This window comes from Sceloporus occidentalis, unplaced genomic scaffold (assembly GCF_023333645.1).
Source record: "Sceloporus occidentalis isolate IW3139 unplaced genomic scaffold, rSceOcc1.0.p SCAF_1, whole genome shotgun sequence".
NCBI lineage: Eukaryota > Metazoa > Chordata > Lepidosauria > Squamata > Phrynosomatidae > Sceloporus > Sceloporus occidentalis.
Genome location: NW_028316981.1, coordinates 196,889,682 through 196,917,062, shown reverse-complemented (window position 1 = coordinate 196,917,062; position 27,381 = coordinate 196,889,682). Strand labels below are relative to the sequence as shown.

At 40.1% G+C, this 27,381-nt stretch overlaps 1 protein-coding gene across 1 annotated transcript in view; it reads right to left on the bottom strand.

Annotated features, from left to right (window-relative positions):
- LPAR1 (lysophosphatidic acid receptor 1) overlaps nucleotides 1-27,381 on the bottom strand; it is a 70,528-nt gene that overhangs the window by 34,646 nt on the left and 8,501 nt on the right. The window lies entirely within an intron of this gene.

Below are 27,381 nucleotides of genomic sequence, written 5' to 3'. Positions count from 1 at the left end.
CAAGTGCAATTAACAAATGCTTCATTAAAATTTGAGATGAAAATGTGCTGTTTCTCATAGATGTTTATCTTATATAGCAATTACAGACAAAAAAAATTGGGTCACAAGCTGAATGTTAAGACTACATTTCAGAAATACTTACATTTAAGCCACAATTGATTGTACCTTGAAGAATTGGATGGTAGTACCCAACCAGTGTTATGTGCTTTCAACTTGACTCGGACTTATGGAGAACATATCATTGGGTTTTCTTGGCAAGATTTATTATTCAGAGGATGTTTGTCAGTGACTTCCTCTAAGGCTGACTGAGTTTCCATGAATGGTTGGGGATTTTGACCCAAAAGGCTAGCCCAAAATCCAGACTACTACACCATGTTGTGTCTCACCCAACCAGTGTTGGGATTCAAATTATTCCTTAATATTAATGCTGTGCATACCTCTCCAATTGTTTTTCAGGTCATATGTGACACTTTCATATAGATGCTGCTGCTACTGCTGATTTTATATTGCTATATAGGAATAGGGGAATCTAGTGTGAACCATTTTTTAACCTCATGGCATGCATTCCCCATATTCTAATGCCCTCCCAGCTTAATTTTCCATGATGCTATGTACACTATGGGCAAAGTAGACCAATTCCTTCCTCCCACTCCCCCATTGAGACTCTTTAAGTGACACCTTCAATGTCTCAGAACTCAGCTTTTTTCAGTAATAGACATCTGTGCTAGACTCACTACATCTTCTGACTTTTAGACCTTTCAGACACATATTAGACAGACTCATTTCTAGGACTAAATCTTTAATGTTCACGTGATGCTGGTTCATTACCTTACATGCCCTTTCCTGGGGAAAAATTAAAAATTTCCATACTACCGATTCAGAAATTAAATAAATAACTGAACTTGGGAGATGTTGCTGATAGTGAGATTTACAAGTTCAAGAACCATCCATTCTTTCAGCATCTTTCTTCTACACAACCTATGGCTAATATTACTAACATCATGTCAAGTGAGTACATTTTTAGTCAGATTAAAACCCATACACACAATCTCAAACACTGCAATTCCATTGTGAAAGCTATTCCCTGTGTCCCACCTTCCTTTGCTTTTAAATACATTTCTTACAAACCTTTTCTTCTTTCACACTTCTCAGTACTCCTTCAATTGTGTATTACATATTATTTTCCATACACTACATTCAGAGTTTTATTTTCCCCATTATGAGAGGAAGAGTTTAAAAAATATATGCATATTCCACTAGCCCTTCCAAACATATTTTGAGAGGCAAAGTACCCAAAGGACCTAACAAACATCATAACAGAGATTCTGAAGTTTATGACCTTTCATTACAATTTGGCTATTCCATATCGTTTCTTTTTCTTTCTTCCCCCTACTATAGCCTCTCCCTAGCAAAATTGTAGAATTATATTAGGCCATTCCCAAATGTTTTCACCCACATCCCTTTTCATATAATTGCTCATCTTCATTGACTCATTTATCTTCACAACATATTTCTAAATATACACATTTATGCCAGCCTGTAATGACACAGTCCATATTCATACCACTTGTACCTATCGAATCAAACACAGTCCACCAGCTATTTTCACAGTCCAAAACGAGCTTCATAGATTTAGTATTTACTCTACTCAACTGCAAAATAAGGGAGTATGTCAAAGACTTGGCATGGCACCATCCTGACTGGGTGGGCTGTGTTCGAAACAGACCTGAAATACTCTGTGATCTAAAGAACTCATGGCATAATAAAAACTTGCTTCATTGGTGACATGGACCCTACTGAGTGACAGGGTTTTACTTTAGAAATCCATCTATAATGGTTTCAACTCTTCTAGAGCTTTTCTTCTCTATGTGTGTTTGTGTGTGCATGCATGTGCATGCACACATGTAATTGTAGGTCATCTCTCTAGAATTTCACTCACTGTGTTGTCAATAATTTCAGTTCTTTGTGTAGAGAACAGGAAAGTCCAATTCATAGTTGTTAAATTAAAATACAGATGACCAATACTCCACAATATGCTATTGTTTACTAGAAATAAAAGTCTTCAGTTACTGACAAAAACAGTGACATTCACATTCATAAGAAAGCTTTTTGTGAAAACAAATGTGAAATGCATTTCTGTGATACTGAAATGCCTGGGTTGGATCTAGATTTTTTTGGGGGGGGGGGTGTTAAAAGGGGATGGAAATACTTGTCCTGCTCCTCACAGTGGCCCCTTCTATCCTTTGAAAATGCTAGGCAGAGGATGGGGACCCTCATGAAGAAAAGCAGGGATCCCAAACTTTTGTAAGATCATTTTCAGGGATCCTCCCCTCTCACAGCCATCTATACAACTTAGCCCACAAAGTGCATTTAAATAAGAGAACATGTGTGTGTGGGTGACAATCATTTTAAGTAAGTTTTTCAACTTTCAACACACAGTGCAAAGTGAGTGAATGACTTGCTAAAGTCTGTGCTTTGAAATTACAGGTTGGGTCTCCTTTATCTGGAATTCTGAAATCCAAAATACCCCCAAAAAACCAGAAACTTCTTTCATGAGTGGCTGGGGATAGTGACACTTTTGTTTTATGATGGCTCAGTGTAGACAAAGTTTGTTTCATGCACCAAATTATTTAAAAAATATTGTATAAAATTACATTCAAGATACAGTGTATATAAAACATAAATTAATTTTGTATTTAAACTTGGGTCCCATCTCCAAGATATCTCATTATGTACACATGGGCAAATACAGGTATTCCAAAATCCCAAACACTTCTGGTTCCAAGCATTTGGGATTAAAAAAGACTCAATCTGTTCAAAACTAACAAGACTGATTTTTATTGCCGCCAATAATGACCCTGTTTCTCCCAAATCCTCTGTAGATGTTGGATGACTAATAGGAAGGACAACAGTTTGCTGAGGACATATGATGTTAAGGACAACAAAAATCTATTAAGCCTATATGATGCCTAATAGGAATGCTAGGTTAGGGTGCATGTGCATTTAGCAGAGTTAGCATTTCCCTCTTTATAGAAAACACACTAGAAAGATTTCACATTGCTTTGATAGAGATAATGTAACCAAGATGTGCATCTGGATAGACTGGCTATTAATAATTCGAAATTTTCCAAATGGTTTAGATTATATAAATTGGACCATCAGATGGCTGTTTACCTAGGGAATCTTACATTTCTAAAGCTTAGACAGGCTTTTACAGCTCTCCGCTTCCAAACAATGCCCTCAGCCATGATTGACGGTAGATATTCACATACACCTAAGGATTCCCGTTTATGTATTTGTGGAGCCTCAGAAATTGAGGATTTGCCTCATTATTTGTTTTCTTGCTCACTATATACTGGTCCAAGAACTAAATTTATGGGATCTATTCTGTCCAATTTACAGTCTAATACCATTTCCGAAAAAATTTATTATCTCTTGTCTGATATCGATTCTAAGGTAACTTATAAGGTTTCACTGTTTGCTTCAGCAGCAATCAAAATTCGGGCAAGGGTAATAGCAGACATTGCAGTTGATTGCCAGGGGGATGACCTTATCTAAACTTTGAAGCCTTTTTTTAAAAAATGTTTTTAATGATTGTTAGGTGGATGATTTTACCCAAACCTTGAAGTGGTTTTTTTTCTCTTCTTTTAACGTTGTCCTATTTAATTGACTGGAAGTATATTATGTATTAAATCTGGATGTTATTTGATGGAATATTTTATAATTCTGAATTGCTGTTATTGGTTTTATATTTTATCATGCGAATGGCCTTTGGCTTAAGCATTAATAAAGATTGATGATGATGATGATGATAGAGATAATGTTGTAGTTTACTGTAACCAAAGAGTCACTTTTTATGTCAAGGCACCAAAAGGCTTCTTGTTCCAAGTGTAACTCATTTTGAAATTTGTCAAGGATCCCAAATGCTATTCTGTGTATATCCAGGGGCAACACCTTCTATGCCATATCACAACTTGTTCAATATTGCTCGTTTGACACTTCTCTCTGTTTCAAAAATACTGTGTGTGCGTGTGCGTCTCTGTGTGTGTGTGTATGTACTGTTTGAGAAAACAAACCCACAGTTCCTTCAGATATACAGAATCAGGTGCCTTTAGATATAGATGGTCATGTTTACTTTAAAATGCCCAACTATCTTCCATTTTTCTCTGTGGTTATTTGTACAATAGCTACTCTGTATCCACAGATGCCTTATCCATGGATTCAACCATCCATGGTTTGAAAATGTTAAAATATATATATCTAAATCCCAAAAAGCAAACTTTGATTGCTGATGCTGATGCTGAATTTAATGAGACTTGAGCATTCACAGATTTTGGAATCCGCAGGGAATTCTTGTGCCACTTGATACCAAGGGCCCATTGGACAGTATACCCAATTGTGGTCATTTTGCTGAGTAAAGACATTCACTAGCAGGACCAGGAGAGAACAATTTTCAGAGATTCCCCTCCCTGACAACAACTGCACATTCCCTGGTCCTTTAACCCTCTGAAGCAAACTGGAGAACACAGGCGATTCCAGGGAGGAATTGCTCAAATATATAAATAGAAGATATCCTTCAGCTACATGGTTCATCTAACTCCTCTGCATAAAGAATTCTCACTAATAGTGAAAATCTTAAAAGTACAAAATCACATTTGGTCAGCACCAAGACCAAGATTCGGCTAGGTCTAATCTGTGTTGCACATACTGCAATTGAGTAACAAGAAACTAATTAATAGGCAGCTAGTACTGAATTTCCCAGGACCCATGGATGGATGCTATTTGTTATATTGCTGTCCAAGTGATAACAGGTGATTGACAACTTCATAAACCCCAAAATGTCTTTGTATAAACACTGACACAATAGATAAGACCTAGAAGTGATTTGCTCTTATTTTCATCTTTTACTAAATCTCAGTACTGAGCCAAAAGCTTGTATGGAAAAAAATGTGTAAGGCTTCTACTCTGACATCTAAGATCCTTTCTACATTAAGTAATGTTTGCTGTTGTTAATTACCCTCAAGTCAAATTTGACTATAGTGATCCTATGAAATAAGAGGACTCAATTCACCCTGTTATCAAGAGCCCTGCTCAGATCTTGCAAATTTGATTGAATCTAACCACTTGCAATGTGGTCTTCCCCCTTTCCTACTGCCTCCCACCTTACCAAGCATTACTGTCTTCTCATGATATGTACAAAGTACAATAGTCTCAATTTAGTCATGTTGACCTCTAGGTTGATTTGCTCTTAAACTCATTTATTGCTCTTTTTGACACTGCACGGTATCCACAGAACTCTTTCCCAGCACCGTGTTTTAAATTAGTTGTTTCTCTTCCCATCAGCTTTCTTCACAGTCCAGCTTTCAGAACCATATATAGAAATTGGAAATACAATGGCATGGATGATCCTGACCATGATATTCAAGTCATGGTGAGAGAGAGAGAGAGAGTGACTGGGGTTACCCAATGAGTTTAAGAGAACTTGAACCAGCATCTTCCAAGAATAGGCCCAAACTCTAGCCACGATACCATACTAGCACTCCAAATTAACACTACTGTTACCTATTATGAGAAGACAGGGCATTTTGCAACTAAAAGCTTTAAAATGGCACAGAAATACACGTAATCTGATAATTTTGCATTTAATATATTCTTATTTACTGCAATGCCAGACACTCTTAACATTCAAGAATACACCCAGCACCTTCTTGAATGCTGATAAGACATTCTCCTGACAAGAGATGTCAGTGAAATATAACTTAATCTTTGAGGAGTATATGTACACAGAAATAAGATCTTTGAACAGGCTACTTTATTGCCAATCCTCTTTCCAATACAGAGCTTGTTGGTAAGTATGGTATACTACCTCTGGCAGTAAAGAAGTAGATAACAACATGCTGTACAATTATATTGAAACCGAAACACTATGTCACCAAGCCCACCAATCACCTAGAGACATAAATCCTACTGCATTCAGGTTCAGGTAAATGTGCACAGGATTTCACTTAAGGCTGGAACTGTAAACACAGGATGTAATATCCAGTGAAATTTGAGATATCTGACTAGCTAAGTATCTATTTAATATCTCACCTTTCTGTAAATGCAGAACCAAAGATTAGAACATGAATTAAAATAAAAGAAAGCTAAAACCCAATTACTTATAATATTAAAAAGTAGAGCTAAATATTACTGTATTATCAGGCAAGCAAGCCAGCATGTCAAAGTGGTTTCAGTACTGGACTCTGGAGATCAGGGTTTGATTCCTGGCTGGGCCATGAAACCCCACTGGGGAACCTTGGGTAAATCATATGCTCTCAGCCTCAGAGGAAGGCAATGCCAAACCTCCTCTGAACAAACCTTGCCAAGAAAACCCATGATAAGGTTGCCATAAGTTGGTAATGACTTGAAGGCACACAGCAACAAACATGATATAATAATAATAATAATAATAATAATAATAATAATAATAATAATTTTAAAGTGTTTAAAATATACCAAAACATATTAAAACAGGTATAGCACCCATCATTAAAAGATCTTTCTGGGGGGGAAAAATTAATGGCAAAAAGCCCCTTTAAGGGTGGATCTACACTTGCCAGAATACTCAGGGATACCCTCAGATTAATAAGGCTGCAAATTCCACCTGAATTCCCTCCTTACTTGCTCTCTTTTGCTATGGATTTTCTGCCTTACCATGCGACCCCTGTTTGTCTCCTGGTGCTGCTACTGAGGTCAGAACAAGGTGTCCAGCCATGTTATCAACACTGGACTCCTTGTTCTGACCTAAGAGTGACTTTACCCATAGTGGCATCACTGGCAGCTCGCAGGGACTGTGAGAGAAGGCAGTTGCCATCGGCTCTGCAAAGAGTGCCAAAAAGGTGAGATATTTAAATGCAGGTTAAAGAGAGGAAGTCTCAATTTGGGTGCTGTCATTGTAAAGACAGTCCAGATCTGATTCAGGGTTTTGGCAAACAGGACGGAACAAGCCTGGAGGAATCCAGGGTAAATCACCCATGTAGATAAGCCCTAATTAAAACGTCTTCTTTTTTTGCTTGCTGGCAGAAGGAGAGCAGGGAGGGATTGCATTTTAAAAACACTAGTTGAAATGACATTTCTCAGAAACATTCCTATTTGCTTACAACTTTTTATATTACATATAAGACATATTGGATTTCAGTTACTTAGGATCTGTAGCATATATCTTTGCTAATATATGGGTAGTGGATTATACTGTCTGTGTGAAACATGTGTGTACATATGTAACAATCATATTCTGCATTATCAGAGTGATCCTATATCTCACTTTATATAGCACACTCCCCTATCTGAAGACTGGTTTAAAGTTAAAGAACCACAGGAAATGAATGCAGGGGCCCTAATATTGACCATTCGTTAGCACTTGGACAGGAAACTGAACAGACACACAGATCACCTGGGAACAGTCTTTACTACAGCAGCAACATATACTGTTTTTCTATTTGAACTAAGGGTGGATGTGGAAGGACAGGGGACAACATAAGACCCCTGGAAGACTTTGGAGGGCCACACACCCCTGCTGCATTCACACCTGCAAAATAAATAAACCTTTTGACCCCAAAGGCCCTCTAGGGGACAAGAAGGTCATTTTCATAAAGTTTTAGACCCAGTAAATGCCCTTTTAAAACAGTAAGCAAATTGATGTCATTTTATGTCTCCTTCTTGTTTTTTGTTTGTTTGTTTTTAGGCCTAAAATGGCTGAGGGTGGGCACAGAATTTGGTGGAAATGCTCTCCAAACCCCCAGAGGGCATTTTGGAGCAAAAAAGAGGTAAAACATTTATAATTGTTTTTGGTAGATTTTGTTTAACCTCAGGGGGACCAGGGAGCCTCTAAATGTGGTAGTCATGCCCTACACGCCCCTTAGAGGGCTCTGGGGAGCATTTTGGAGCAACTGTTTTGGAAACATGTAAGAATTTGCATTTTTGATCCCCTGGAGGGCCTGGGGGTTCAAAAAATGGCCCTGGGCCCCCCATGCAGTCCATTAGCCAGATTTTGCTTACTCCATATTTCAATTATAGTAATTTCTTATAAAGATACCCGGGATGGTATAGTGGTTTCAGTGTTGGACTCTGGAGACAAGAGTTTGAATCCTTCCTCAGCCACCTTGGACAAGTCATACCTTTGCAGTCTCAGAGGAAGGCATAGACAAACCCTCTCTGAACAAATCTTGCCAAGAAAACCCTGTGGTGGCCTAGGGTTGCCATAAGTTAGAAACAACTTGAAGACACACAACAACAGCAATTACTTGTAAATTTGCACATATATCTATAAGACTAAATACCAATTCTATATAAACATTTAGTTTTTTGACACAATTTCTGTTTTTCCCTACAATATATTATTCTTTTGGCAACATGTAAGTGCTCATCCTAATCATGACATGTGCTGTTTGAAGAAGACAGATGCTTAGGACATGCTCTTTCTCTTTACCCTAATGAAAGATATATATTCTGGGGGTATTGTGCGTATTGGTACAGACACAGTCATAATATACAGAACCATGAAGCTGAAAGAGACCCTCCCACATCTTCTTCTACAACCCTTATTGTACAAATTGCCTATGGATTGCTCTGACTATACACACGTCTGTCAGTGCAATCCAGATTGCAGTAAACAATCAAGTCAGCAACAGATGGTTTCTTAAACTATTTGGCAGTTTATTTGGGGTGGTGGGGAGGAACCATTTTTGTTCAACATCATATACTCATATGGCAAATTATCTGTATCATTTTCACAATACTGCATCCCTTAAACAAATATCCAATACAAACAGATGTCAACTTGAACTCTTGTGTTGTTACCAAAATGTTTTTTTAAAAAACTACTTTTCTTAAATGGAAGAGATATTAGTTATGCAGCACAGACCAGCCAATCAGAAACATTCAAAATAAAATAAAATAAACATGAGAATGAGAAAGCTTTTCTACTTCTTAGAAGCTGGTAAAAGAAAATGGTAGAAGGGAGACAAAACTGAGAAGAAGTTTTCTACACAACTACTAGAAAACTGATTTTCTGGCCTTCTGCTCTCAAATACACCTTACACAAAATAAAACAACAAAATCTGCATCTTGATTTCATTTTGATTTGAGAATTTCATCTGAAACTCCAAATATAAATGAAAATAAACATTGTACTAATAATCCCTTCATTTTAATCCCTCTTAAAAGATGAAGCAGGAGTTATGATAACACATCTACCAAAGAAAGAAAAGCAAACATAAGGATTTTGGACCTGCAGTACTCTTACCAAACTACAAGTTAAACAATATTTCTGAAAAAGAATTCTTCTGATTTACTTGCAGTGTTATTTCTTTGTATCGTAGCATTTTAACTTCCAGCCTCCACTTAATGGTGGGAAATGAGTGGGAGAAAGGGTGGGAATGTAGTTGGTGACAAAAAGAAACAATACTCATCCTTAGAAATGGAACAAAACCTTCTAAGTGGAAATTTAGTAAGAAATAAGCAGCAATCCTCCCTTTAGTTGAATAGCATCTACAATAGGCTACACATAACATTCAGGAAAAGCAATTAAAGGAATTGTACCTAGCACTAATGTCACTTGAAAATAACTTCTTCAAGCATCATCTTACTCACTTCCTTCCTTCTAAAATTGTGAAATATCAAAGCAATATCATTGCATTTAGGAGGGGGAAGCACACTTAAAGGAAGCAGAAGCTTTTTGTTCATTGTCCAGTAACTTTTGCAGAATAACTGCACTATTTCAGCATCAAAGCCAACCTTTTTAGCTCAAATTCTGAGAATTATTTCATGAAGAAAACAAGATTAGAGACCTACTGTGAGTACAAATTAAAAAAAAAACTAAACAAATATGGCAGCTCACCCAAAGTCCTTGAGGAAAGGCAATAGAGACACTAAATAAACAGTCCTTTCTTGTCTGTTTATACATATTCAAATATATTCCTAGAGATTTCCCAGATCTTCTAAATGGAATTCCTGTATTAACAAATGTATTGGAAGTAAAGGTTTCCTAAAGTGGCCATCCTAATGTCCTCGGAGTATATTCCCACTGACTATGGAGTCCAGGACTGCTGCTACAAAGCAGAATTAATACAGTTTGACACAGTTTTAATTGTCATGGTTCCATCCTATGGAATCCTGGGATTTGTACTTTGCAAATGTGGCACCAGAGTTCTCTGACAATGATGGCAACACCTGGCTCTTCCATCCTTCCTTTTGCTTCCCTTTTTCAGCAGCTGCATGAAGCCACAGACCCTTCTCAGCCAAGAAAGGCATTTCCATCCCCTTTCATCCTCAAGACAGGTGCGGACAGCCCAGTTGCATGAAGCCATGCACCTCTCAGCCAAGAAAGAAAATAATGACTCCTTTCTTGGCTGAGAGAGGCACGTGGCTCCGTGCAGCTGGGCTTCCCACCAGATTTGGCACCCAAAGAGGTGGGGTGCTTTCAAGAGCTCAGGGTGGCCAGCCTGGTCTTCCACTGCTTTCACCTTTGGCATGGTGACTTGGTGGCAGCCAGCAGCCTAGCTTATGGAGGAGGGCATGGAAGGTCCATGGCAGATGGCAGCAGCCATGGCCCTAAAGCCCCGTGCACTAGCTGTGTGGCTCTTCACCCTCCAGCTGGACCTGGTGCTTGAAGGAATCAAGCTTTATATTTTATATTTATATTTTAGCTGTACTCTTAGAACAGCCTTGCATTTAAACACTAGCTTAAATTGAAGGAAAGTCAGTGGATTGATGGAGGTGGGAAAACAGTTCTGCGTACCTCCTCAACATGGATGAAATTCTTGACTAACTTTGATCTTAAAAGAACAATGTGTAATTTTAGCAATTTTCTTTCTGCTCTAACATAGTCTTTCAAACTGAGAAGTTTTTAAAGACTATTCATAGTTTGCGACTTGTTCTGTGCAAAATTTGCACATGGTTTTCTGTGTCCATGTGCAGAAAACAATATTTTTTTTACACTGGAAACAGAAATAGTATTTTGTTTGCCCCCCCCCCCCCCCCCAGCAAATACCTTATAGAAACTGTTTGGCATATACAAGGCTGTCTTGTACATATGTATATAACATTTCTCTAGCACACTCTTAAATCACCTAACAAATCTGGAGGTTTCCTGGAACTTCTTTTTTTATCTATAAATACTCTTTGTTTATCTATAAAAGCATGCTGCTAATAATTCACAATTTTTTTTTACATGACTACAGTTTGTATTCATCGCGCATTATACTCTACATGACATCAGTCAAATCCTGAATAGATATTTTTGTGAAAGATCAGGGAAAAGGCATTGTTATGGACTATTAGTAAGCCAATTACTATCAAAATGCTTCTAAAGTACTGTTGATTGAAATGTATTAAAGCAATGGGCTACAAAAGAAATAGGGGGAAATGATGTTATGTGAATCCTATATATCTGCTGTCTAGATGCTGGTTGTACATCTAGGCACATCACCCACTCGTTATGTTCAGAAGTAAGAAATATTGTAACAACCCACTCACCACCAACCCTTTACTACACAGCGCAGTCTGGAAGTACCCCAAAAAATATTTTTAAAGGAAAAAAATAGAATTTATCTTAAATCATTCTTGATGGACTTAAGGACAAACCATAAACCAGGGAAACAGAAAGTGAATGCTAGACAGAGAGGCTGAGTGCAAGCCAATCATTATGGTTACACTTTCAGTTCTGCATCATACGTCTACATGCATGGTGGAAGTGGTTTGGACAATGCATTCTCCAGGTCAAAAACAAGGGCCTCAGAGAGCTCTGAATATCTGGTCATACTAAAATGTGAGAGAATTAACCATGCTAATTCCTATACTGGTATACTTTTGGGTATATATTATTTGGACAGAAACAGTGACATTATAGTCTCAATCTTAAGAACTAAATCAGCAGCATACTGTATTTGGAAATACTGTAAAATAAAACACTGAATTCTTCAATATTCCATTACCATCACAAGCAATGAAGACCACTCTCATATTATTATTTTCTGGAATTTAGAATTATAAAACCTAATCTTAAAAATGTTTTCCCTCATTCCAAAAGAGATACTGGGGCTGTACAGACAGCCCGGTAAGGGGCGGCTTTATGCCGCCCCTGGAAGCATTGGATTGGGGCCACAGTAACTACACATGCAGCCCTGTGGCCCCAATCCGGTGTTTTTCCAGACCAAAGAGAAGCAGCAAAATGCCGCTTCCCTTTGGCCAGGAAAAGAGGTGCCCTTGCGGCCTCATGTCGGCCAGCACCCTAACCCTACAGAGGAGAAAGGGGCAGCCCCTTTCTCCGCTGGATCACTGGCATGACCGTGTAATGGCTGCGCCAACAATCTGCTGCCAGGAAGAAGCTGCCTAAAGTAGCTTCCTCTTTGCAGTGTCATAAGGGCTGCGATGCAGCCCTATGACACCGCTTCCTGTACGCGACATGCAGATGCTGCATGTCGCGCACGTCATCATGGTGGCCCCTATGTGGACAAGAGGCCACCATGATGGTGGCGCTGGCACAGACTAGGGCTCAGGAGTGTGCAGTTGCTCTGTCTTCCTGAGCTCTAGTTTTGCTGCTGCCATGCCGCTTATGGCCCATCTGTAGTGGGCCATTGTTTCATTAAGTCTCTTTTCCACTTCCCAACTTTTTCAATTTTTCGACTGAAAAATGATTCTTGTGAAAAATTGTCCGAAAAATTTTTCTCTCAGTTTATCCAGGCCTTCACATCTCTAGAAGAGGCAAGGGACATGTTAGTCAGAAGGAGGTTCTAATGCCGGGTTCACTATCAAGAAGACACAACATATTTCAAAGGTGGCCACTTGAAATGACTGCTGACATTGATTGTAATGTGCAGGCTAGGACTGTATGACTAAAAATGATCTTGTCATTTAGAGCTTTAAAGCTGTTTGAAAACATTGGACGCTTACTGGCAACGACTGCAGTTGGTATAAAACAAGGTTATGTCTTCTGTTTGCCTAGTCCTTACCATCATCCAGACAGCTGCTATATTTTGTACCAAGAGAAACCTCTGATCCATCTTTAGAGGATGGCTAAGACTGTAATGGTATACACAACCAGTTTGAGAGAATGTCCTTCTGACTTACTTCTGATTAATCACCTTTAGAATGTATTATAACTGACCTAGGCCTGAGACAGATGAACCAAAAGTGACGTGGTAGCGGTGATACTAGGGTTCCGGACTGCTCAGCAACTGCACAGACCGGAACCCTATTGTGTAAAGGCGGCAGCCTAATGGTGGCATCCAGTCCACACAGGTGCCGCCATCTTGATGTCTTGATGTCACTGTGCATCGCTTACATCACAAGTGCACCAGTGGTGCACTCACGACATAACCGTGGCACTGCAAAAAGAACCTGGAAGAACCGGGTTCTTTTTACTCCAGAGGGATGTTATGCAGTTTGGTGGCTGCAGCATCCCTCTGGAGTTAAAACAGGCACCTGCAGACCACCATTTTCAGGCGGTCTTTCTCATGCCTTAATTCCATAGGATCGCAGCCACTAACAACATATTCAAGTGTAAACCCAACCCAACTGCCACTCAACATGAAGGAACACATTCTGAATATATTTATAGTATAGTCCGCCCGCGTCATACGCAGGTGTGCTATACGTGAATTTGAGCATACGCTCAAACCTGTGCAGAGCTGTGTGGGAGCACGTGGGGTGCAAGGGGTGGCGCGACCCATTCGAATCCCCTGCGTAAGCCAAGGGCGCACTTTACATAGAAAAACCTATTGACTTCAGCACAACTGCAAAGTAGATTGCAATGATATATGTGAGATGTGGCCTCCACAACCTTAATAATCAGTTGAAGCATCTTAGACAGTTAAATAATCAGGAATACAACTATTGACTCTCAATGAAATAGAGATCTAATGTTTTACTGATTGAACCTTAAGGTATTTCCTGCTGCAAGTTCTTTTCAATTTGTCATCCAAAATCTTTTATTACATAGTAATTAGGTGTAATAGTACCATGTAATGTAGGCAATAATATAGACATTAAGGCATTAAATACTTCAGGCTAAAAGCCAAATTGGCATACACATCCTCCATTGTAAAAAGGAAGAAGAAAGAGGGAGAAAAGAAGAAAAAGGAAATTTGACAGCCTCTTTAAGACTAACATTTTTATTTTCACTTTCACGGCTGGCATCCATAGATTTTGTAGTTTTTGGGGGGTTATGTGGCCATGTTCTGGAAGAGTTTATTCCTGACATTTCACTCTTTGAAGATGCCAGCCACAGATGCTGACGAAATGTCATGAATAAACTGTTCCAGTACACGGCCACATAGCCCAAAAAACCCACAAAAAACTACATATTTATACAGTTGTAGGAATGGGATAGAATGTAATAGGACCCAGATAGATGCAAATCATGACCCTTGTCCTGAATTTTCAAAGAGCTGTGTAAGATTTTCCTGGCTTTTAGATTTTTACATTGGTCAACTAGTGTTGATGTGTGAAAGCAATAAACCTGTTTACCAAAAGTCAGTTTCCCAGGATTCAAAACTCTCTCTAAGAATATTCCTTTTGTTATATTTGCAATAGCAATGCCTCTTGTATTAATATATGTAGTGTGTCATGAAACCACTGTCCTCGATCATACCTCCGCTAATGGATTGAAATTTGTGAATATAATTCAATTCAATCGTTTCGTTTTCCTTGCTTTGGAATCTGGGATAATCATGTAATTTTCAAAAACAGAGATGTTTCAGAGACCTTTTGTCTATCACACTACCTTGTTAACTGTTCACTCATACCTTCTCTTTCCCTTTTTATGGTTTAGAAAGACTGGTGATGGCTGCTACTGCTTTCCTCCTTTCCACTCATAAAACACTCTCTGATCTATGACACTGCTTTCATTTAAGCCATAGCACAGAATGGTGACCTTTTATAATCAGGCAAGAGTGTTGTAGTAGCTAAATAGGTTGTGCAGAATACCAAAGTAGCACATGCTGTGTAGGGAAATAAGTTAGAGTAGAAGCTCTAGATTCCAATACAGGTGGAGTTCGCCTTTGAGTGAGTGTTTTTTGATAAAATGAAAAGAGGGGGCATTTGTTCCACAAAAAAAGGAAAGAGACCTGATATATTTGAAGATTATCATATTTTAACCGTCTGGTTTTGCAGTGTGCACTGTTTTAACTAGTCATGAAACTGAAATACAGTCACCCCTCCACATTCGTGGGGGCAAGGGACCAAAGACCTCCGCAAAAGTAGAAATACCATGAATGATAAAAGAGTCCTCCCACCAAGAGAACCAACCCTAAGTCTGTTTGCAGCCTTGAAACACATAGCTTCACCCACATTTCCAAAGTGCTTCCATTTTCAATCTGATGTAGCAGCCATGACTGCAAAGGATCCATCTTCTCTCCTTCACTTCTTCCTCCTCCTCCTCTTCCCTTCTAGGCAGACTAAAGGAACACTATATCTTCCCCACTTTGACAAACTTTGCATTCTCCTCGTTTCCAAAGTCTTTTTACTCTGAACCCAATGTTTGCAGTCATCATCGCAAAGGAAAGGTACAGTGTTGCTTTCATCTGGCTGAGAGAGAGGGGAAGGAGGAGGAGGGGAGAGAAGGTGGATCCTCCCTTGGACGGCTGCAAACATCGGATTCAAAGGTAAGGAAATGAGAAGAATGCAAAGTTTGGCAAAGCAGGGGAATGTACGGTTTTGGTTTTGGCTGTATGGGAGGAAGGAGGAGGGGGGGTAAAGAGGTTGATCTTGTTAAGCAGCAGCTACAAAGTCACAAATAGTCAAAATCACAAATCTGAAACCCATGAATGATGAGGGCCGACTGTATGCTAAAATGTGATTTTAAAAAAAAGCTTATTTTGAAGGGAGGAAAATCTAATATATAGCCTCAATGTAGTATTTTCTCCCATGGTAAAAACAAAAAACAAAACCCATGATAAAATTTTTCTCCCATGGTAAAAACTAGGGCCCGTTACAGACCGCCCAAAAGGGGCGGTCTTGGGCCGCTGCCGGTTGCAGCATGGAGGAGCCGCAGCAGCCAAACCGCGTGACTCCTCCGCGCTGCAAAAAAGGAGCGCGGAAATCGCGCTCCTTCTGGCAACCCGGAAGAGACATCGCAAGTGCCAAAGCGCGCACTCGCAACGTCTCTTCCGGGTTGGGATGTGCGGACGCAGAGCGTCCGCTACGTCAAGATAGTGGCGCCCATCTGTATAGTGTGCCGCCATTTTGATGTATCGATTACGCGCGAGGGGCAAGGCGCATCTAGAACCGCCGCCCCTCATGCGTAATCGCGGCGCAATGACGGCGCCTCTTGCGCCCATCTGTAACGCGCCAATATAACATTCTTGAAACATGATTTAAACCTATCCATCCCACCTTGCAAGTGGCAAGAGTTGGGAGGATCTTAAAACAAAGTGACAACTGCCTGTGTAGCAATTTATATCCTATGTGAACATTTAAGTAAGAGATTCTGTGCCATATAGAATCAGAGCTGATAGAACACTGCCTAAACATCCAAGTTAAGTGACTGGGAGAAATCAGTGAGTTTACACGCTGAGTCACGTGGGTATTTTCCCCTCCCTTCCTGTTTTAGAGCAAATTATCACCAGAGTACATGTACACCAATGACACTCAGTTAGAAACTGCAGTATACAATTACAGTTTTAACTATATAGTTAAATTCAGGCTATATAGTTAATTTCAGAAACGAAAAGGTAGAAAATTCTAGAGAAAGGAAGTAATAAAAACACTGAAGTCATGGCCAGTCTTCTAACTATGGTTAGGAGAATGGGCAGCATTGTGTCTGTGCCAGGCTATATGGCATCATTCAGAACAGTAAAACCCTGATAAAGAAAACCTTTGTAATGTTTCACAATAGCAATCATAATGACATGTATGTTGCAGTCACATGACAGAAATATACAAATAAGACTAGCAACAGCAGTAATAGTAGTAGCGGCATTTTCCTAAGAGCTCAAAGCACTCCACATACCAGCCATTCTTATAATAGCCATGTAAACTATGGCACTATTATTATCTGCATATTACAGAGGAGGTCTAAGGTTTAGAGACAGTAGGCTGCCTAAAGTCATCTAGTGAATTTGTGGCAAAAGTAAAACTTTAACCAGGGCCTTCTTTGGCTCATTGCCCAGAGCTACACTTAGGAAATAAATGCCACTGGACTCAGCAGTACTTATAGTACAGGAATGGGCTATTAATCACTATACTAACTCTGCTTTTATTTTTATGCTCTGGTTCAAAGGAAGAATAACTGCAAGTTTAAAACACTGCATAGCAATCACAGTAATCCAGAATTCTTCAACCAAACAAGGGTCAAGTATTTGTCTTTAAAGGCTATCTTCGATAAAGCAATTTATTTCATTTAAGATGAGGATATAAGGAAAGAGAAATGACTAACGTAAGAGTAGATGGTTTTCATATTCTATTGGGAGTGTGAGGTAAAAGGCTATGACCTATTTTCAGCGCTAACATTTATTTGTTATGAAATAATGATGAAATTGTGTGGATGACCTAACAACCCTCCTACTTCTTTTAACACAGCTTTATCATGGAGATAAACAAAGAAAATCTAAATGCTTAGAAATGTAAACAGAAAGAACAGCCATTCTTTTTCAAGGAGCCCTGTTTTCTTTACAATCACAGTCAACTCTTAACTTGATCTAAGATGCAGAAAATGGTTCAATTTATCACAGGACTTGAAGAAACTTTAAAGGCCTATCCTAAGGGAAGACTCTTACCATATCATCTCCATACCACATAGCATAAAAACATAACCAAATAATAAAAATGGTAATATCAAATTGCACAAAACTACAAGTATCCAAAGGCAAATATTTCTGGCTCGCTCAGTACAGTGGCCTAAGTTACACATTACACTACAAAGTGGTGACAACACACCATTTCCCATGTTCCCTGGCATATTTGACCTGAGAATTCTATCCCACTCAGAAAAATGTCTACAAATTGGAAGCTAAAAAGGAAATGATAATGCCCTATGCACAAAAAATGTCTACAAATTGGGAGTTAAATATGAGGTTATTACGGAAATTACCGCACTGCCAATTTGCCCATGGGACAGATGTGGGATTTAACAGTCAAAGACGAATTTTATCTCACTCCCCCATAGCAGGGCAGTATGCATCCCGTATACAATCTGCACTTCTCTGGGATTCTCGCACAGTTTTTTAAGAATGGGATGTGTGATAACGTCTGTCTTTGACTTTTAAATCCCATGTTCCACAGGTGAATTAATAATAATAATAATAATAATAATAATAAAATTTATTTATATCCCACCCCTACATGCAACACAACTAGGGCAGTTTACAATTGCAGTGCAATAATCTCCTACTTCTCAGTCATATAAAGAAACTAGAAGCCAAGCAAGGATCCATAAGCCAAGGTTCAAAACTCTCTGATGCTCCAAGTGCTGTTAGATTGCAACTCCCAGCTGCCAATGGAAATGAATGCTGAGACTTGTAATTGCCTGGCTCGGTAGAATGAGTGGGGAAAGGAGTCCAGGAGTCAGTGTCCCAGGCTGGTCCCTCTGGGTGGGAGGCTTGCTGCAATATTTGGAGATGTACAATTCTCAAAGAATACTGGAGATTCCACAGAAATATACTGTGATTAATATGCTACTTGGATTTCACAATGAAGGTAGGGTCTTAGAAGGTAAATGAAGCATGTACCACCCAGTTTTAATGGGCAAGTTCCTTGTGGATATGAGGTCAAGCACTTGTGTGTTAGGCCCATGTCCATCTTTGTTGATTAAAACTGCCAGAGGAAGGCTGCCCAATTGGGTGGTGGAAACTACAGTATGTATGTGTGTATATATCTGTTCCAGGTGGCAGCACAATTCCTAGATGTCTTAGTGAAATGGATTACCTGGATCCATTTCCATCTGGGTTCAGGTCTGGTTACAGGACAAGAAACCTTATCAAGTGGTGGCAAGACAATTCCAAGAAATGGATTACCTGGACCCATGTTAATCTGGCCTCGAGCCTGGTTACAGGACAGAAGCCTTGGCCATGTTGGTGGATGACCTGCACTAGGATTTCTTGGTCCTGCTGGATATCTCAGTGGCACTTGATACTATCAGTGATGGTATCCTTCTGGCCTCTTTGGCTGATATGGCACTTTGGGGAACTGCTCTGCAGCGATTCCAGTCTTTTTTAGCTGCACATTCCCAGAAGTTGGTGCTGTGGGACTGGTATCCAAATTTTTGGCCAGTTCCACAGGAGTTCCACAGGGTTCAGTACTGTGGCTTATGCTTTTAAAAACCTAGATAAAGCTGATGTGGGAGGTCATCTGGAATTTTGTGGATGAGTGTCATCAATTTACTGAAGACACCCAGCTCTCTTATCTACAACTGATGTGGAAGGAGACTGTGGAAATCCTGAATCATTGTCTGGAAGCAATACAGGACTGGATGCGGGTGAACAAACTGAAGCCAGACAAGATGGATGCACTGTTTGGCCAGAAGGAAAACTAACCTGGGATTGAGACTGCAGCCTGTTTTGAATGGGGCTATCATAACTTACTTTCTGGAGTTGGAAAGTTCAGACTCAGGGGAATCAGATGTCCGGGAATTTACAGCTCCTGATGACTTTGGCCTCTCTGAGTCAGAGGTCTGGAGAAGCCATGCTCTCCAGCGGGAGGTGAAAGACACTGAAAACACACTTTTCAGGTCATCAAAAGGAGAGAGATTACAACAATCATGGTGGCTGTTAAATATGTGACAATGATTAATTATGCACCTGGTGTCTTGAGACAGCTACCTATAAATCTCCCAGCAGCTCTTCATGTATTTGTTGCTTGCAACTATCTGATTTAGGTGACTGGCAACACTCTTCAGTGTATGTGTATTCTTAATCTTAGACTGACTACAATTGATGACTCTGTATACTGCTTGCTGGCTTCGTGTATCAGAAGTACTAATTTGCTGTAATGACTTCTGTACCAGCTGAAAACCACCTTCTTGCTTCTCTATCTTGTTTGGATAATCTGTGAATAACCTGGACGAGATTACTTACCTAACAACTCTTGTACTCCAGCCACCTGGTTCCTGGGCCACTTGATAACTGGAGCACAGGATGTAGGGGAGCTCTCAGATCCAAAGCTGCTCCTGGAATTTCAAGTGGCTGTGGTGGCCAGCAGTGCCTATGCTCAGCTTTGACGGGCGTGCCAACTGTACCCTTTCCCATGTCAATTAGATCTGGCCAGAGTAGTTCATGCTTTAGTTACCTCCTGATTAGATTACTACAATGCACTCTACACAAGGCTGTCCTTGAAATGTGTTTGGAAGCTGCAGGCAGCAGCAAGAGTGGTTTTCAATATGCATGTTAAGAGACTCTGTAACACCCACCTTCAAGAACTGCACTGTCTTCCAATTTGCTCCCTAGCAAATTCAATGCAAGGTACTGGTTTTGACCTACAAAGCCCTACATAGCTTGGGGACAGCATGTCTGAAAGGCCAGCTCTTCTCATATCACCTGCTTGAAACCCACAGTAAGGCCCTGGTGTGCATCACAACTTCCTGTCTGGCCAAGCTGGTGGGAACACACAGCAGGGCTTTTTCTGTAGCAGCAGCTTGACTGTGGAATTCTCTTTTAAGTGAGGTCAGGCTGACTCCATCAGCGCTTGTCTCATGCGGATGTGGTGCCAGAGGGGCACTGTGACACCACACACTTTGTGGTGCAGCACGAGGCATCACAGCTCCCTGAGAGGCGGAGCTGGGGCGTGCATTGTGTAGACTCTGCACCCAGAGTGGCCCAAAGTGCTGGTCTGCACAGGGCCTTAGATGGTGAAGGAGCACTGAAGAGACTTAGTGCTGGATTGCAGCAGCATATAAGCAGTAAACAATGGAACCAACAAAGCTTGAGCTGGGAAAGAATGGCATTCCACTTTAGTCAATCCTACTATAGCTCTGTGCACCTGCCTACAACAGGTGAACTAAACAGCAGCTCTCTCCAAAATCCCTTAGTGAGTATGGTTAAACAGTGAAACAGAAAGAAAAGAAATAGAAGATAAGGCTGTCTCACCATCTACTTCTCCCCTGATGTTAAAAAGCATAGATCTATAACTGTTACCACGAAAATGGAAATCATAAGAAAAATGGAGGCTCGTGAAAGACAAACTGGATGTATTCAGGAATTCAGTGGTCACTAGAAGATTCAAAATGTTTTTCATATGATAACAAGGGTGTATAAAATCTTACTGGATATTGCATTCGAAGGTGAATTGGTGAAAGCTACAATGGTCAAATGGATGCAGGACATTAAAGAACCGATTCCATTAAATAACTGGGAAAGCGTATGGAAAAAAGATATGAAATTTACCAAAAGTGCCAACCTAATTGAAAACTACTATAAACTGCTATATAGATGGCACATGTCTCCATCAAAATTGGCTAAAATCAAAAATTTAAAGGAAAGTAATTGCTGGAAATGTGGAGAAAACGAGGCATCATTGTTCCACATGTGGTGGGATTGCAAAGTTGCAAAAAGTTTTTGGGAAAGAGTACACAGAAAAATTCAGAATACTTTTCAATGTAAATTAGGATTGAAACCCCAACTGTATTTACTAAATATCACAGTTGATCTTAAAGAGAAAATATGGTGAGATGAATTAGATGTTATATTGTATTTAGTAATCGCCTAGTATTCGCTAAATATTGGAAAGGGGGGAATAATAACCTATTGGAAGAATGGCTGATTACAGTAATCGAACTGAAGGAGATGGACAAAATAATCATGATGATTAATGAGAAAACAGATCAGAACTTTAAAAAAAATGGGAAAAAGTGAATAAACTTTGGGAATAAAAAAAAATCCCTTATCCACCCGACTGCTTGAAGTAAAGCAACAAGAGACTCAATAGAAAAATGACTTCGCCACGCACAAAGAACTAAATAACGGATGATGACAGAAAGTATTGTCAAATATCAATTAAAAGAGGTTATCATGCCCTCACATTAGATGTACTCAGCTTACAAATATTTTTCCATTTCTTTATGTATAAATCTGCATGGCTTTATATATTTGTATGTTATGCAAAGTTAAAATAAAAAAAAAGATTCAAAATGTTTTTGTTTACCTATATAAAGCTTACTTTACTTGGTTGTTTCATATCATATGAATATATTAATAGTTTTGGATAAAAATATGCTGAAACATTTCTAATTGCTTTTGTTTGGTTTATTTAGTGTAGGAATGTATACCTATTCTTCATGTTTTTTCCGCCTCTGGTACCAAATTTTCTGTTAAAAAGTGATGCCCAGAATACATCTACTTTGTTAACTCAGGTACACCTGCAGTTATTTTTTAATTTTGAAAATTAATAAGCTGCAACTGAAAAGTGCTTGGAAACTTGAGGCTGCAATCCTATATACACTTACCTAAGACTAAACATTACTGAACACATGGGGGTTTAATACACACAGCTTGAAAAACCCACAAAAAACTACACGCATGATTGCACCATAAATACATTGAGACCTTAGCTGAGCAAATACAGTGCCAATGTACAGCCTGTGGACACGCTTGCAGGGCTTTTTTTGTACAAAAATGTAAGATGAGCCAAAAATTACACCTCCACAGTTATATAAATAGTAACTATAACAGCCAAAGCTCAAAATGCTTTTAAAAAGTTATACGTATTTATTTCCTGTATGATAGTAAGGCAAGAATTTGGGATTGTGACAATAACAATAGGCTACAGAGCGGGCAATTTTCACTGCCAAAGTGAAATTAGAATCCCCAGTCTGGAAAAATGAGTCATTTCATAGAAAAGGCACAGTGTAACAAAAATATCTTGGCAACAATGAATGCTCCCCGCCCCTCAATTTGTATTTCCCAATAAAAGACCCCAAGTCAGGAGCACCCAGAATGCAACTAGATGAAAAACACTGCTAAACTATATCCCTCTTCTCTCCAACTTTATTTTACTGGTGTCTAGAGCGCATGTACACTTATGGGGGGGAAAGGGCCTCACTCTGCAGTGACCCTGATAGCACCACACACTCAAAGACACAGCAAGGTGATACTGGCATTAACTGGCCATACATTTTCCCCTGATGCTCTCCCTATTTTTCCTTTCCAACATGCACCAACCTATCAGCCAATAGCCTTTACTGTTTGATCAATTTTATCCATTCTGATTTGATGCTAACCAGTTCTCTTGCTCCCTCCCCAGGCAACCCCAGTGAGCGAACGAGGGAATTTTAAATGTACACACTTTACAGAGAAATAAATTAAAAAGTATGGCTTTTGTGGGTTTTTCAGGCTATGTGGCCATGTTCTAGAAGAGTTTATTCCTGATGTTTCGCCAGCATCTGTGGCTGACATCTTCAGAGAAAGGAGATCTCTGAAGATGCCAGCCACAGATGCTGGCGAAACGTCAGGAATAAACTCTTCTAGAACATGGCCACATAGCCTGAAAAACCCACAAAAAACTATGGATGCCGACCATGAAAGCCTCTGACTTCACAAAAAAAGTATGTATTTTTCAATTATGAAAATGTTCAGCCATGAGATGAGTGCCTGAGAGTCATGTTTGTTTTTGCTGTTTTTACTCTCCCCCAACCCCCCCCCCTTTTCTAATCAGCATTGTGTTGTCTTTTGTTGTCACTTCAATGAATGGAGTGCACATATTCTCTTTTCTTCCTCCCCCCCTTCAATCATGCACTTGCTCACTTATGTGGAGATCTCATGAGCTCCCTCCCATGGATACCCCCCATACATACATTTCAGATCTCTGCACCTGTGAGCAAGTGAATGATCCAAGTGACAGGATGAGATTTCTGCACAAGTGAATGACATGGGGGAGGCATGGAATGGGGAGAAGAAGAAATGTGTGTGCTAAATTCACTGAAGTAAAACCAGAAACAACACAGTGCTGATCAGGCAAGAAGACTGGGGGAAAAGTAAAAACAGCAAGAACAAACATGACATTTGGGTGGGAGGAACAAGAAGAGGGAGGGAGTTGCCCAATCTAACATGCCAGTTTCTTGGCTGAACATACACTGAAGCCCTGAAGTGCTGGAAATGCCTGGATTCAGCCCTTATCATAGAATCATAGAGTTGGAAGAGACCACAAGGGCCATCCAGTCCAGCCCTCTATCATACAGGAATATCCAATCAACTTGTCTTGTATGTTACTGTAAAAAGGTGAGATTGTTTTATTTGATCCATGTAGATAAGCCCTAGAACCACTGGTTAGACCATTTTTCCAATATATATTAATATATTACAGTATATTATAGGTTACTATACAATATATATTATTTATGAAAGTTATGGATTTATTTAAGTTATTATTTAATAATGGAATGGAGAGACAAGGAAAAGTTTATCTGTCTCATTCTATTACCATCTTCACTCAAATGCATAGTGAGCATAACAAAAACAGCATTACACCAACTTACTTGGGAATTTCAAATGCTCCAGATTCCAGGACCAGAATGTTAACCAAGAATGGTACTGGGAATGTCTAACTCCTTGCAACAGCTTGGCTAGCTGCTGATTTGTTTCTAAAAACAATGTAAAATGATGCCCATGACCTATAAAGCTGTGAACTGTTTTGCGTCTGGTTGTTTGAGGATTGTCTTCAAATTGGACATGCCAAGGTTTTAAGATCTTTGGAGGAGATACTCCTCTTGTCCTATATACAGTTAATGTATTTTTGACATAATCTTGAGAAAGGTTCTATTTAGTTGCTTCACATAGTGGAACTTACTTCCCTGTGTGCGAGGAGGAGGCAGTCTAGCATCCTTAAGCCTGAAACAGACAGGGGAGGTGTCCAGCTGCTCTGGGGGCATAGCATTTACACAACACAGAGTGCCTGGAAGCTGTGCTGGGGCTGCCTAAGGCACCCCAAAACTGGCCCTAAAAGGAGTGGCTTTTTTCTGCTCCTTGCCGTGGTCCGTGTGGGACCGCAGTAGGAGTTGCCTTCTGGGATGTGGTGTGTGTTCGATGCAGCCCTGGGGCGATCAAGCTGGGAGCAGTTCTGGCCACTCCTTCCTGCCCATCTGTTTCACCCCTACGTTAGTAATTCCAATGGCAAAAGACAACCAAAATTTCATTAATGCATAATAAACATGAAAACACAGTTATAGGCCATCAAGTTAAAATCTCATAATAACCTATCAAAGAAATTACTACAAATAATAAAAGGGGTATTAGTATATGTAGATGTAATATACTTCACATCATCCTAGATGTACTCACCAAAACTCAGTTCTTTCCTAAAATTTCAAATTGTTTCTTTAAGTCTTTTGCAGTTTCTGTTCCACTTCCTTTTGACTTTTTCATCTTCTAGCAAGACAGAACAATAACTTTTGTGTTCACTGTATGTTGGCTGTGTCATTTGAGAGGTGTAAATGTTGATTGGGGCCAAGTCAAAGCACATACAAGGTACTGGATTCTACTCTGACTATCTCCATCAAACTAGAACAAACATCACCAGGTGGATGCAGCAGTTTGCAAGCAAGGAATCCCAACCCCATATGCTCCTCTCAGGAAAATGACTGTGCCCATAGGGCAGAGAAGTGTATCTTGGATTTGAGTCTTCTAGTATACACAGGAATTACACAGTACAAGTATCCACCACATTGGGGGGGGGGTTTAGGTGTGTGTGCACACACGCATACATATAGACACAAAAGTGGAAAAAACACAAATATAAATAAATAAAAATAAAAATTGTGAATGCTATTTTTCTTACCCAAGAGAACACTTTTCTAGGAATCTCTAGGTCCTCCAGCATGAATCCATGGTCAGCTTCCCCAGAAAGATGACTATACAGTCATGTTGGGGGACATAGAGATTCCTAGAGAGAACATATTAATCAAATCCATGAATGTAGTTTCCTGACTGTAACACCACTGACTGTATACATGCTGTCACTCTGCAGCCTGTTTTTCATACAAATCTTCATACTGCAAAATTATGTAAAGTAAAATTCTGCCTAAGATCCAGTCACTCAATCTCTCTGAAGTTAGGTCTTCCATCCTGCCTGTCTCTGGGGGTGGTTGTGTGGATCCACTATGTACACATTCTTTTACTCACCAACCCAAAGAATGGCCCTTTCCAGACAGGCCCTTTGCGGCGCATCCACGATGTGCTAGGATTGCCTCAGGGTGGCGTGTGCACATGCCCTGCAACCCTAGCATGTCATATATGCACCGTCTTTGGCGCTTTGTGGTGCAGCAAAAAGGAGCCGCTTTTTTGAACTCCTTTTCTGCTGTGCGGATGCGCCACACAATTTGTATGCTGCGGCGCAGCTGTGCAGCAGAAGGAGGCGCCTCTTCTGGGCAGTCTGTACCCCACCAATATTTCATTTGAGTTTTGTTTTTGCTTTATTTCAAATTCCACCAACGATGGGAAAATTTGTCTAGGGGAGAATGCATTGTCCTGATTCCCTACTCCCACAGCTTTTCCCCAGGTCTTCGCATCAGTTGTTTTGTTAACTGCCTCCGAGTCAGTTCGAAGTCATGGTGACCCCGTGGATGAGACATCTCCAAGAATCCCTATTCTTCATTGCCCTGCCCAGATCCTGCAAGCCCCTGCCCATAACCCCCCTGATTGAATCTATCCATCTGGTTTGGGTCTACCTCTCTTTCTTTTAACCTCTACCTTTCCTAGCACTATTGTTTTTTGCTAGTGATCTGTGCCTTCTCATTATGTGGCCAACGTATGATAGTCTCAACTTGATCATCTTTGGTTCCAAGGAGAGCCCTGGTCTGATTTGTTCAAGAACCCATTTGTTTGTCTTCTTGGCTGTCCATGGTATCCTAAGTACTCTTCTTCAGCACCACATTTCAAATGAATTGATTTTCTTTCTGTCTGCTTCCTTCACTATCCAGCTCTCACATCTGTACATGGCAATTAGGAATACAATGGCATGAACAATTCTGACTAGTTTTATATCTTTGCTCTTCAGTATCTTTTCCAATTCTTTCATAGCTGCCCTTCCCATTCATCAGGGCTCAAAAGACTGCCCCTAAGGGGTGCCTTCCAGCCGCTCCTTTCCTAGCCAGATCGGGGCTGTGGCAACCTCACACTGCGGCCCCAATCCAGCCTTTCAAGGGTACAAAACGGAGCCACAAAAAGCAGTTCCTTTTTGCACCATCGAAAGGGCAGCATAGCTGTGGTGGCGCGGCTATATGGTGCTCCTTCAGTGCTGTGTCATCAAGATGCAGCATCGGAAACGTGTGATGATGCTACCTGCAGTGGGGAGTGGCATGCGGTGTCAGGGCATCCTGGGGGGGGGGGTGGAGTTGGGCATGCGTCATGAGGATGCTATGCCCTAACTCTGTACCATGCTGGGCTTTCAGGCCGGTCTGTAAATGGCCCTAGCCTTCTTATT